Below are 10793 nucleotides of genomic sequence, written 5' to 3'. Positions count from 1 at the left end.
AAAGAACTACAGGAGCTGGGTGCAGTGGTGCATGCTCATAATACTAGTGACTTGGGAGGCTGAGGCAAGAGGATCACAAGTTCAAAGCCAGCCTCAGCAATTTAGCAAGGTACTAAGCAACTTAATGAAAATCTGTCTTAAAATAAAATATAAAAAGAGCTGAGGATGTGGCTCAGTGGCTAATGCCTCTGGGTTCAATCCCTGATAACAAAAAAAAAAAAAAAAAAAAGAATAAGGGAGGGGCTGGGGTTGTGGCTCAAGCGGTAGCAGGCTCACCTGGCATGGTGCAGCCCGGGTTCGATCCTCAGCACCACATACAAACAAAGATGCTGTGTCTGCCGAAAACCAAAATAAATAAATAAATAAATAAATAAATATTAAAAATAAAAAATTTTAAAAAAGAATAAAGGAGAAGTGAAGTGCAGTGGTACAACCTTATAATCCCAGTGACTTGAAAGCTAAGGCAGGAGGATCACAAGTTTGAGACCAGCCTCAGTGATTTAGAGGGCCCTAAGCAACTTAGTGAGACCCTGCCCCAAGATTTAAAAAAAGGTTTGGGAATGTGACTCAGTGGTAAAGCACCCCTGGGAAGAAGGAGGAACTAAAGGAGAAAGTCAAGAAAATTATATACAAACCAAATGGAAATATCAAAAAAGAGAAAACCAAAAAGGAAAACAAAAGAAATTCCAGAACTGAAAAGTGCACTAACTGAAATGAAAACTGCCAGAAAAGATTTCAAAGAATTCAAAGGAGCATTTAAATTAGCAGGGGAAAGAATATATGAATTTGAATAGTTTGAATACAAACTATTGTGTTTGAGGAACAGAAAGAAAAACAATTGAAGAAAAGTGAACAGAGTCTAAGGAACCCAGGGACACCATCAAACAGATCACCATATATATCTCAGGAATCCCAGAAGTAGCAATCCTACAGGTTTTTTTCCCAACATAATAGAGGAAGTCTAGCTTTTCTAGCTCATGTAGCTTCAACCTTTCAAGCAAGACCAGCGCAGCAAGTCCCAGTTCTGAAAAAAATCTCTCATATCTTTGGGAAACTGACTTACCATACAAAGCCTCTTTTCTTTATATCAAAGAGAGAACACCAGCACCCACCTCAAGCAGCAAGATGGTTCATTTGCTTATTTTGCCATATTGGGGATTGAACACAGGGATGTTCTATGACTGAACTACACCATCAGCCCTTTTTAAAACTTTGTATTTGAATGAATAGCTATAAATACTTCTTAAATATAGAGAGCATCATTTATTGAGGTATTTACTACTAAAAACATTAATCTGGAATTGGCATATTCTTTGTTATAATAAATAGAAAATATTGAACATTTTATAAGATGACATAAGAGTAATGATAAATATTTCATAATGTAATTTGATAAGACAGATTTGAAGCGAAGGTTGTGATCTGCACTTGCAGCATCAGCTACTTGGGAAGCTGAGGCAGGAGGATAGCTTGGAGCCCTATCTGGGAATCTCAAAAAAAAAAAAAAAAAAGAAAGAAAGAAAGAAAGAAAAAGAAATAGGTTTGACTCAATTTTTGAATAACACATAGATTGTGAGAGAAAATGTTATAGGTTTGACTCAATTTTTGAATAACACATAGATTGTGAGAGAAAATGTTATCTATGAATTTCAGCCAATGTGTCTTGAAAAGACTGGTGGTCTCAAAGGATAGGCCAGTTCAAGGGCAAAGGACTTGTCATCATTTACCCTCTGCCACTCTTTTTTTTTTTTTTTTTTTAGAATTTTTAATATTTATTTTTTAGTTCTCGGCGGACACAACATCTTTGTTGGTATGTGGTGCTGAGGATCGAACCCGGGTCGCACGCATGCCAGGCGAGCGCGCTACCACTTGAGCCACATCCCCAGCCCTACCCTCTGCCACTCTTCCGAGGCATGTCTTCCTGCTAAGGACCCATCCTAGATGACTTCTGAGAGCAAGGACAGGATCTACTTCCTAGTGTTTTGTATTAATCATGGTTCTCTAGGGAACAGAACCAACAGATTACATATAATTATAAGATGGGGTGATTTTTTTTTTCAGACAGTACCTTGCTATGTTGCCCAGACTGGCCTCAAGTGATCCTCCTATCTCAGGCTCCTAAGTAGTTGGCACTATAGGTATGTGCCACCATGCTGTGTCTTAGAGGTGGATTTATTAGATTGCTCACATGATCAGAGGCTGAATAGTCCCATAGTGGTCATCTGTAGGGTGGAAAGCTGGGGAAACCAATCTAAGAAAGTGGAAGCCTCAGAATAAGAGGGACCAATGATGCAGTCCCAGTCCACACCTGAGTCCTGGAACACTCTGGGGAGCCTCTGGTGCAAGCCCGTGTTCAAAGGCTGAAGAATCAGGAGTCTGATGTCCAAGGTGAGAGCAACAGCAGAAAATGCACTCGTTCCAGAAGGGTTGAAGGGCTGGGGCTGTAGCTCAGTGGCAAAGTGTTTGCCTAGCACATTTGAGGCACTGGTTTTGATCCTCAGCTCCATCCATCTACAACTAAAAAAAAAAAAACAAAAAAAAAAAAAAACGAGTTGAGCATGTGAACTCCAGTATTCCAGTGTCCCCCTTCTGTTTTTTTCTGTCTTCTTTCTGTCTCCCGGCCTATTAGATTTTGCCACCCACATTCAGGGCAGGTCTTTCCAAGTTCACTGACCCATATGCCAATCATTTCTGAAAACACCCTCATAGACACAACACATCTGGAAGTATATTTTACCAATTTTCCAGCCAACCCTCAATTCAGTGAAGTTAACAGCTGAAATTTACCATCATATGGCTGAAATTGTCTACCTGTGCTCTTTGCTTTGCTCCTGGAGGATTCCCTCAAGAGCAACGCATTCTCGATAAAAGGGAAGATGGAAAAGGCAAAGCAATTAACCCCATACTACCCCATATATCTGCCTTAGGAATTAAACACAGCCAAATCTTCCAACTTTAGAAAAGTGCATGTGGGCTGGGGATGTGGCTCAAGCGGTAGCGCGCTCGCCTGGCATGCGTGTGGCCCGGGTTCGATCCTCAGCACCACATACCAACAAAGATGTTGTGTCCGCCGAGAACTAAAAAATAAATATTAAAAATTCTCTCTCTCTCTCTCTCTCTCTCTCTCTCTCTCTCTCTCTCTCTCTCTCCCCTCTCTCACTCTCTCTTTAAAAAAAAAAAAAGAAAAGAAAAGTGCATGTAAGAGGGGAAAACAAGAAGCTCTATGGAACTCCTGAGTCACCATCACAATGTGAGACCCAAGACGAGTGTCACATGGAGAAGAGAGATTATCACCTCAGACGCTGTCCATTGTCTGGGAAGGTCACACCTTTGAGATCCACAGCCGAGGTTTCCACTGACACTCAAGCAAGAGCTTGGAAGCCGTCCCCTCCAGCGGATCCCCTGTGGCCATCCTCAGCTACCACCTGTGCCACTTGGGTTCCCCTGCCAGCAACAGCTCCTGAGGAAGTGCCAAGTATTCTGGGGGAAACCACCCCCCAGCACCTGGGTCTCCCTGAGGCTGACCTGGGTCATTGGTGGGCCAGCTTCTTTGTCAGGAAGTTCACTCTCCAGTTCATGGTTAAGGTGCTGAAACCGCCAAAGCACTCAGAATTTTCCCAGGCCTTCCGCAGCATGCTCACCTACAACCTGGCTCAGGAAGCTGCAAGGTGGCCATCCCAGAAAAGCCACACCAGGTCCTCATCCTGACCTGAGCAGCCACCACCAGTCCTAGGCTTCCAGAGGCTCTAGGACATGCGTAGGCAGGCTCCAGCAGGTGCATTATTTTATATCAAAAGTGCAAACACCAAAAAGGAAGTCAAAGGAGCCTTATTCTTCACTATCTCAGCTACCGATAGGTTTCCTGATATCCCATAAATGTTTGCTTTACGTCAAGAGGACAATAGAAACCAGGTGTGGTGGCACATGGCTGGAATCCCAGCTTCTCAGGAAGCAAGGCAGGAGAATTCCACGTTCAAGGCCAAGATCCTGTCTGAAATAAAATTCAAAAAGGACTGGCGATGTTGATGAGTGGTAGAGCATTTGCCTATCATGTGTAAGGCCCTGGGTTCAATCCCCAGTTATATACACATACAAATGCACACGTGTGTGCACACACGCACACACACAGAAAAAAGAAAGACATAAGAAATGTGTGTGAGGTGGCAATTCCAAGCAGCCAGTAGCAAAAACAAAACAAAAATTTAGACTTTTCATTTGCAAGAACCACAGTTAAGCAGGACTCAAGTTCAAAGGCCACTTAGGGTCAGCATCTTGGTGCAGAGTTGCTGTCACTGAGCTAAAAAGACAAGACTCTGGACAAGAGTCTTTGGTGGCCCAGATGTGAGATGTGCACACACCATGTGCCAACCCTGGGATTGGCCCAGTACCATCTCTGTTATCTAACTGCTCAAAAATGCCCCTGGGTGAAGGAGGTGGAGGGTCCACAGTGGGTGGACTGAGAGGCTGCCAAGTCATCCCAGAAAGCCACCCAAGTCCCTTTTTCCCAGACAGGATGTTGAGACCTGGCAAAGAAAGGAATGAGAATGGCCCATAGTAGAGAAACAGATTTGGCAGGTTCTATCCTCCTTCTGCCTAGCCCAGCCGAAATCCCTCTGTACAAACCACAAAGATCCGGCAGGATCAACCACAAGACAGAATCAGACAGATGTGGCCTGCCTTGACCCTTGAGTAGCTTCAGACACTCAAGTCACTGAACTGCTTAACATTCTTCAGCCACAGCCTGGGAATCAGACCTACCTTGCTTGATGATCACACAGTTAACCTAGGAGTCCAGAGAAGAGGGCCTGCCCCCACACATATGGCTTTCTCTGATGTGCAACCCTCCCTAGTCTCCCAGACTTCCCTCTCTTGGTCATGTTGGGACAGCCTCTTCCCATATCTGACTGCACCCTGCTCACCATCCAGAGAGCTACCTTTTTTTTTTTTTTTGTACTAGGGATTGAACTCAGAGGCACTTGACCACTGAGCCACAAAAGAGCCTCCCTTTTTTTGTATTTTATTTAGAGACAGGGTCTCACTGAGTTGCTTAGCACCTTGCTTTTTGCTGAGGCTGGCTTTGCACTCATGATCCTCCTGCCTCAGCCTCCCAAGCCCCTGGGATTACAGGTGTCCTCCACTGCACCCGGCCTGAGAATTACCTTTTCATTTATTCCACGTGATGGAGTCATGACACTATCAGGTTAAGATCTCTTTGGGAGATTAAAGGGTAACACCAGGACTCCAACCTTATTCTGTCTATAGAAACCATAACACCAAATCAGACATGGACTCTATAATTGTAGATATCTCCTCCATTAGAACAGGAGATAGGGGAGCTAGGGGAATAGTTCAGAGGTAGAGTGCTTACCTAGCATAGTGTGAGGCCTTGGGTTTGGTCCCCAGACCCCCAAAAATAAGCAAATGAAAAAAAACACTGGGGAGGAAGATCCAGTTTTTGGTCCTATAACTGTAATTTGTAATGCACATGCTATGAAAAGGTTTGATCTGACGGTTGAGGGTGTAGCTCAGTGATAAGAATATGCTTGACCAGCTTGTGTGAGTGAGGCCCTGGGTTCAATCCCCAGTACAAAAAAAAAAAAAAAAGTCTGCTCTGGGGCAAGTATTTTCCTGTAGGGGGTGCCATCCACTCAGTAAACCACAACAGGCTTGGGTGTGAGGTAGCAGTGGTTTTCATAGCCCATTTGAGTCCCAAATGCTGAGGTGTTATTTGCTGGGTATCTGCTTATTAAAATGTTTGCTTTGCTATAAGCTACCTTAGATACCTTAAGCAAGTAACAATTTTCTTTAAAATTATAAAGATACATGCCTCCTACAATGCAGACACAACTGTTTCAGATTTGTTACACCACCAAATTACGTCTAAAAAAACCTACAATGCAAAGGTCAGGGCTTCTTGGAGGTATCATTTATTTGTTAAATATTTATTTTTTAGTTATAGGTGGTCACGATATCTTTATTTTATTTTTATGTGGTGCTGAGGATCAAACCCAGTGCCTCATGCATGCTAGGCAAGCACTCTACCTCTGAGCCACAACCCCAGCCCTGGGCAGGTATCTTTTAGCCTTACAAATGTCCTTTTGGAGTTGAGTGTAGCTCAGTAGCACAGTGCTTCCCTAGCATGCCCCAGATTCCAGGTTCAACACACAGAAGCACCCCCCCACCAAGTCTCCTTAATGGTGCAAAGGCAGAGAAGTGAATTCAAAATTAGAAGAGACTCCCTTATTTGTGGAGAACATGTTCCAAGAATTCTAGAAGATGCCTGAAAATGTAGATAATAATGAGCCCTACATATCCTGTGCTTTTTTTTCCCTATACATACATACATACCTCTATGATAAAGTGTGAATTAATCCAGGTGTAGATGCACATGCCTGTAATCATCCCAGTGTCTTAAGAGGCTGAGGCAAGAGGATCACGAGTTCAAAGCCAGGGCTGGGGATGTGGCTCAAGCGGTAGCACGCTCGCCTGGCATGCGTGCGGCCCGGGTTCGATCCTCAGCACCACATACCAACAAAGATGTTGTTTGTATCCGCCGAGAACTAAAAAATAAATATTAAAAGATTCTCTCTCTCTTTATTTTTTTTTGTGAGAGAGAGAGAGAATTTTTAATATTTATTTTTTAGTTCTCGGCGGACACAACATCTTTGTTGGTATGTGGTGCTGAGGATCAAACCCGGGCCGCACGCATGCCAGGCGAGCGCGCTACCGCTTGAGCCACATCCCCAGCCCTCTCTCTCTCTCTTTAAAAAAAAAAAAAAAAGTTCAAAGCCAGCCTTGGCAACTGAGGTCCTAAGCAATTTAGCAATATTCTGTCTCAAAATAAAAATGGGGCCAGTGGGGGAGGGTGCTGGGGGTGAGGCTCAGTTGTTTTTGCACCCCTAGTACAAAAACAAAACAAAACCCATATTGGGCTGTATGTAGGTCAGTGGTAGAGCACTTGTTTAGCATGCACAGAAAGGAAAAAAAAAAAATTCCAAACTATATCAGAAGGTAAACTCAGAGAGGTTCTCTTCTTTTTCCATCTTTTATGTGTCAAGGGAGAAGGGATGTCTCCTGAGACTAGTCCAAGGAATCCCCAGAGGAGAGGATGAACTCTTAATTCAGGACCAGCGGGGTTCTTGGCATATGTGACAGAACAGAATTTCAGCATCAGCCATCCAAAACCTCAGACAGAGGTTTATTTAGGAAGGTAGATACACATTCAAGGGAAAATGTGGGCTATCTCAAGGGTGAGAAGCCCTGACTTGGGCCAGAGGTCCGGTATTTACAGAAGAGCTGCATCAGGGGCTGGACTGGAGGTGAATCCAGGGTGGAGCTGCACAGTTTCATGCCAGTTTTCCCTAGACTTGCGTATTTCCTTCATTTTACAAGGGCATGGGCAAGGTTTACAACTGTGTTTTCTGCATCTCAATGGGTTGTTGGCATTTCCTTTAAGATTCAGTATTTTTGTCTCTTTATCCTAAATCCCTACATCAGAAGCACCAGGAGCTCTCCTAGGCCCGCTTTTCAGGACTCCAACCTGTGCCTCTTGGACAGAGTCTTCAGCCATACAGGTGCTTGTCCAGTATCAGGTGGGGCCATCAGGGCCCCTGGAACATGCCTCTCCCTCTTACAGATGGAAATGGGACCTCAAACTTCTAGCCACCAGGGCAGGACCAGAAGCCAGGCTTTGAGCCTCAGTCCATCCGGACACTTTGAGGCCTCTCAAGAGTGGGGGTGCTCACCTTCATCCAGCTACTACTTACAAAGCACCAGTTCTCCTAACAACATTGTTTGGAATATTCTCCCCAAGGAAGACATAGAGGCATGAAAGCTTAAAAGACTTGATGGGTCTGACTCAAAAGTCCTTTTTTTTGTTTGTTTGTTTTCCTTTTTTTTTAAACATTAATTAATTAATTTTTTTTTTGAGAGAGAGAGAGAGAGAATTTTAATATTTATTTTTTAGTTTTCGGCAGACACAACATCTTTGTATGTGGTGCTGAGGATCGAACCCGGGCCGCACACATGCTAGGCGAGTATGCTACTGCTTGAGCCACACCCCCAGCCCTGTTTTCCTTTTTTTTGAAGGGGGTGGGCATCAGGGACTGAACTCAGGGGCACTCAACCACTGAGCCACATCCCCAGCCCTATTTTGTATTTTATTTAGAAACAGGAGCTCACTGAGTTGATTAAACCCTCGCCGTTGAGGAGGCTGGCTTTGAACTTGCCTCTTGCCTCAGCCTCTAGTGCAGCTGGGATCACAGGCGTGCACCACTGAACAGGGCCCCCAAGCGTTTTTAATGCACCTAGTTTATACCTCTGAGAATGTACATGGAACTGGAGAGGATGTTACGGAACAGACCTTCATTCCTTCTCCATTTTAGCCCTTTAAATTTTAGGCACACTCCTGTTATCCTAGTGACTCGGGAGGCTGAGGCAGGAGAAGCACAAGTTCAAAACCAGCCTGGGCAAAGTAATAAGACCCTGTCTCAAAAAAAATAAAATAAAGCTGGGCCCAGCCTGGTGCACATGCCTATAATCCCTGTGTCTCTGGAGGCTGATGCAGGAGAATCCCAAGCTCAAGGCCAAATTCAGCAATTTGGTGAGGTCCTAAGCAATTTAGTAAGACCTTATCTCAAAAAATATATGGCTGTGGATATGGCTCAGTGCTTAATCACAGGGTTCAATCCCCAATCCCCCCTCAAAAAAAAAGTAGTAGAGGCATAAGTGGGGTGACGTATCAAGTGCTTGGAATGCTTGGAACAGAACTTAACACAAAGGAACCTAACACACAGGAAGTGTGTTAATAATTATTATCATTGTAACTACTGATACCCCACTTAGCAGTGAACCTACATGTCGTCTTGTGCTCTCTTTCACATTTGCTAATCATATCTTTCCTAAAAAATGATAAAGCAAAAAGGATCCTGGATGTGGGGACCTTTGAGGCTTGTATAACAGTGACCCACTTTATGCTTTGACTATAGCCCTTGCTGCTCTGCCACTGCAACTTATTTTTTTTTTAATTGTAGTTGGACACAATACCTTTATTTTATTTATTTTTACTTGGTGCTGAGGATCGAACCCAGGGCCTCACAATGCGAGGCAAGCACTCTACTGTTGAGTAGACTCCACTAGTTCGCTGGAGTCAAGGGCCAGTGCATCTATCTTTGATTAGACCTAGAATATTCATTCACTGAATGTTCAACAATAATTCTATGCCAGGCATCATACAGCCCTGCAACTTATTCTTAAAATGGACAAGTTTCTTTCTTTTCCTCTCCCCCTGCTCCTACCTAATCTCTCTCCTCCCTAATCTCAGGAGAAACAGGATTAACTTTCTTCTGTATCCTAGGCAGAGTTATCTGTCCCCGAGTACACACCCACCAAAGGAAGGAAGTCATCCAGACTTTGGGGATGTCACCAGAAGATCTCAGAAATAACTGCCTCCCAAGTTCACAAGTGAATTACAACTCCAGCAGAGAACAGGTGGAATGAACCCTCTGAGTCACCTCTTTAAAAGCCCCCTGTTCCTACTAATGGGCAAAATCACAGCCTCTAGGACAGAGGCAAAGTAATAAATGTTCTTTTTCCTTTTTCTCAAAACCGTGTCCTCATTATTGGATTGGCATCAGGGCCAAGGACTAAGCTTCTGGCAACACTAGGTCTGAGTTCTTTCTCACAGTATTTTATTCTGGTGAAGTCACATAACCTCTATTGGCCTCTGCTTCCACATCTGTAAAATGAAGCTAATGAGTCCCACTTCTCAGGGTTGTGATAAGGATCAGATGAGGCAATGTCTGCAAAAGCTCTGAGTAAACTGGGAAGAGAGGCTTTAAGAAAAAGAATGATGACAGTTATCACGGGAGGAAATTCCAGAGAAGCCACTATATTGCTGGAGTCAAGGGCCAGTGCTTCTATCTTTGATTAGATCTAGAATATTCATTCACTGAATGTTCAACAGATAATTCTATGCCAGGCATCACCATACAGTTACTGCAAAGATGAAGTCCTAACCCTAAAAGTAAAGGTAGTGGAGTATGTTTGTAGTGTCTACTTACACTGGTCCCCTTTGGGCTTTGCGCCCAGCCACTTCATTGCAGGTGGACCCTTCTCGCCCTTGCCACGCCCTCAGAATTCCTTCCCTACTCTGTCCATTCCCTCTCCCTGTTGCCTGATTGACCCACCTTCCTGTAACACTTCATTCTCTAATTCATTGATATACCTCATAACATCGCTTAGTCAGTTAATACCAGGTGTATTCTGGAAACAAAACAGACCCAAATCCCTGCCTTCCTGGGTCTTACAGTCTAGTAAAAATATAGGCTTCAGCTGGGAGCAGTCACACATGCCCGAAATCCCAGAGACTTATGAGGCTGAGGCAGGAGGATTACAAATTCAAGGCTGGCCTCAACAACTTAGTGACACCCTGTCTCAAAATAAAAAAAATAAAAATAAAAAGAGCTGGGGAAGTGGGTCAGTGGTAGAGTGTCCCTGGGTTCAATCTTGGCCTTTATCAAAGTTTGAGTTGGCTCTGCACCCTTTCAGCCCCTTCCCTGTTTTGTCAGGAAGGAAGGCTCCCTTGGGCTCCTGGTGAGTCACCTCCCAACACACTGGATGCCTTTGGTTGATTTTTCAGTCTGAAAACTCCTCTTCTAAGTTAGGGGCAACAGAAAGTCTTCCCCACTGGAAAACGTAGCGGAGAAAAGGTGGTGTCTTTTCTGTACCCACCTCAAGGTTCAAGCGGAGGCCCCCTAAACAGAAGGCAAAGAGAGAATTTGAAATGAAGACCC

At 44.1% G+C, this 10793-nt stretch overlaps 1 long non-coding RNA gene across 5 annotated transcripts in view; it reads right to left on the bottom strand.

The window, feature by feature from the left end:
* Positions 1 to 1733: 1733 nt before the first annotated feature.
* LOC110599166 (uncharacterized) overlaps positions 1734 to 10793 on the bottom strand; it is a 34830-nt gene continuing 25770 nt past the window's right edge. For 2 of the 5 annotated variants that reach the window (XR_013425020.1, XR_013425026.1), the window contains 2 exons: positions 9684 to 9833; positions 1734 to 2517 (listed from right to left, as the gene is read on the bottom strand). This is a non-coding gene — a long non-coding RNA (uncharacterized LOC110599166). The other 3 variants (XR_013425021.1, XR_013425024.1, XR_013425028.1) reach the window with 2 other exon arrangements.

The sequence above is a fragment of the Ictidomys tridecemlineatus genome, chromosome 1 (assembly GCF_052094955.1).
Source record: "Ictidomys tridecemlineatus isolate mIctTri1 chromosome 1, mIctTri1.hap1, whole genome shotgun sequence".
Lineage (NCBI taxonomy): Eukaryota > Metazoa > Chordata > Mammalia > Rodentia > Sciuridae > Ictidomys > Ictidomys tridecemlineatus.
Note: the sequence above shows the minus strand (reverse complement) of the source record. Positions and strands in the feature narration are given on the sequence as shown.